Raw genomic sequence first — 3620 nt, forward strand, 5'->3', positions numbered from 1 at the left:
TATATATATATACTATACTATACTATACTATTACTCTTTGAAACACTTCCCTCTGGTAGGAGGCTGCAGTCCAAAACCTTCCAAACTGTTTCTTTCCATCTGCAGCTGGCCTCATCATCAAGGCCCTGACTGACACTGACTCTTAAACCCACCCTGTATATATTCATTACATTAATGCACTCCCGTTTTCTGTACAGCTTTCTTATTTTTTCTTGTCTTTCTTGTCTTTATTTATTTATATTTTAAAAGTACTTTATTCTTGTGATTTTTGTGTGATTTGTATATTTTTGTGTGATTTGTATATTTTATGCACCAATGCATTAAGACAAATTCCTCGTATGTGTAAAAACCTACCTGGCAATAAACTTAATTCTGATTCTACTAACAAAGCATGCATTCACTAAAAAACATGTGGCTGTGAAAGCAATATATCGCTCAATTATGTGACGCTGTGTGGGTGCTGGGTTAGCAGATGGAAGAACAATTTCTAAAAAAAAAATTCAAAGATTGTAGAATTACATTTAGATATAGTTATCTTTATGCTACTTTAAAAAGAAAAATTATTGAGTCACAAAGAAATTATGCTCTTCTGGGACCATCTTCTTGTGTATAATCTAATAGCACAATTATCATTTAATTACCATTTAACCGCCTGTTTCTATTGCTAATGGTGATGTCCCTGACTGATGTACACATAGATATTTGACTTTTAGTGAAAGTCTTCTTCCTCACATAGACTCTACACTATAGAATATGTTGTTCATTTAGGTTTACATCAAATATCAACAGATACATACACATACCGATGCTGTGCTCAAGGATACTTCGACACGTGGCAGGAGCCGGGGATCGAACCATCAACCTTTCAACCTGAAACTGCTGTTAAGGATTTACTTGTTAGTGTTGGAACAGTGGAAAGGCTAACAAAGATGGTTTTGGTGAGTTTTATTTTGTTTTTGTCCACTTTGGTGACAGTAGCTTAGTCTGTAGGGACTTGCCTTAGGAAACAGAGGGTCACTGGTTCAAGTCCAGCATGAACCATAGTATGCAGTGTGGACTGGTGGTTGGAGAGGTGCCAGTTCCACCTCCTGTGCACTGCACGAGCAAGGCACCTAACCCCTAACTGCTGCTTTTTATGTATATAGTAAAGCATATAGGATGGGTCAAATGCAGAGGACAAATTTCGTTTCATGTATGTAAAATGCTGTCAATGCTGTATATACTATGAAACGACAATAAAGACTGATATTTGTATATCTGTATTTTAATGAAGTTACAATGACGTGTGAGATAAAATGATCGTTTTTGTCTATGGAGTCTGGTGATAGTAATATTGTTTCTGTTTTTTTTAAAAAGGGTCTATCTCTGTATGGATCCTTTCCATAATATTGTCAGACACATAGAATAACAATCTGAGCAACCTGGGCGGACTTTGATGGGCACAGTTAGCTTACGTTGCAGTCATTGCAGCCGTTTTCAAAAATATTTTTACAACTCTGTGAATTAGGGATTTATGACCAAACCAGAGCTGGAGATCGTTGGAAAGACTAACAAAGTTGGCTTTGGAGTTTTATTTTGTTCCTGTCACATTGTTTTGGTCGGAGATGCTGATGCTCTAGTGCGACTTCCAGTGGCAAGTGCATTGCACATACATTCTGTTACTTTAAACTCAAGAACCCACTTATTAGCAGAGCTCCGACAAGCTCCGTCTGCCAAAAAAATTTAAAGATGTGAAGTTTAGAAATAAACTAGCACATGGACCTTGTGTTAATTTTCTATTGCTATGCAAATTTATTTTGTTACTAAAGTTTAAAGCTGCAGTAGGTCATTTTTCTAAAAGTAACTTTTTATATTTGCTGAAACTTTCACTTTAATCCTGACAGTAGAACATGAGACAGATAATCTGTAAAAACAATCAGGTTCCTCTGTCTCCTTCTAGTGCTCCTAATGACGTTTGCAAGAATCCACCAGGCCTGAACAAAAACAACCAATTATTGTCTCATGTAGTACTGTCAGGATATCGTGAAGTTTCACCAAAGGTTATTTTTAGAAAAATTATCTACTGCAGCTTTAACAACAGGCCCCAAGCTTTAAACGTCACTCAATGTGTGTTATAGATTTCAAGTTTCCACCATCATACTTGTGGGATTTGCATACTGGGCAATGATAGGTTAGTTGTAGTGTTACAAAATGATGCTTGTATCCAGATTTCAAAGTTAGATCTTAAGAAATCTCTATAATTTACCTTTTTAGAGCTAGATCAAGGTTTTGTTTTACAAAATAAATGCACATTAAAAACTAGGTCCACATTTATGAAGTGTTCAAACTGATTTTATTTCTTTGAGTTGTTATCTTAAAGCACGTTAATGATTTTTTGTATCTTATGTTCCCTCAGTCAAGCCGCAAGTCCACAAGCACTGTAATCAGATATACTGGATAGTCATCAGTAGCCAGGGAGAATCACTGAAGAATGGCACTTCACAATGGAGCTATAAAACATTGGAGATTGCGCTTAAACACATGCAAAAAAAAATCAGGTGAGCGGTAGCAAACATACCGCCCAGTCAACATTTACACGTGCTTTATATTCTAAGGTCTTAAACAGGAGTTAAAAAGACACCGTAACCATGAATAAGTAAGAAAATAAAAGTCTCACACAATCTACATACACTCAATATACGATATTGCACTTAGAACACAGTATATACAAGACATTTTACAATGCAGCACATCAGTATGATAACCAACACAAAGGTAACATGAATAGACCCATAAGTCAAACTCAGTGTTGTGCTGGTGCCTCTCACTCAGTTCTTCACTTTACTGTAATATCAAATTTATTTCACAAAACCTGTAGTCATAGTGTAGTATCATAGAGTGGTGCTGATGAATACGTGGTTTTGAATTCATGCTTTCACAACTGAAGCCACCAACCGCCGCAGCTCTTTCCCCCTTCAGTGACACATGACTACAATCACAACCCAGAACCTTCACACAAGTGAATGGTCTTGAAGGATTTTGATCCTAAATTCTGTTTTATATACAAGCATGACCTGACATTGCTGTGATAAATTAAACACTCCCACTGCTTGATTCTGTGTACATAAGGGTTTCACCAGCCCAGGATCTCCAGGAATTATGTTCATACTGGATGATTCTGCAGTGCAATGTTAAATGCAAATGCAGGAAGCATTCTGGCCTTTGCAGCTCCAGTGTGTAACATTCAGGAGGATTTATTGTTAGAAATGGAATATAATATTCATAGATATGTTAAAGTATAGGTTACAGGATATGTGGTTAATATGTTGGTTTACGGTTGGGGATTAGGCGTCAACAAAACTTTGATCTTCCATACTAAAGTCAGATGTGCTACACATTCATCTACCACCTGACTTTCAGGACCCTAAGCCCTATTTGCAGCGGTACTAGTATTCACCAGGGGACCTCATGGGATTTAGACAATGACCCCCCTCACGTCTGTTTCGGCTGCAGCGATAAGCAAAAATCTGTATTCACTTAGAACATTGAAGCCCACTGTTGCTGTGCCACAGCCGTAAAACATGCAAATCTCTTCTCAATTTAAAAAACAGCTCATTCTAAGGTAACAACAAAACACAATC

Source organism: Morone saxatilis, unplaced genomic scaffold (assembly GCF_004916995.1).
Source record: "Morone saxatilis isolate NCDOM2014 unplaced genomic scaffold, NCSU_SB_2.0 Contig11, whole genome shotgun sequence".
Taxonomy (NCBI): domain Eukaryota; kingdom Metazoa; phylum Chordata; class Actinopteri; family Moronidae; genus Morone; species Morone saxatilis.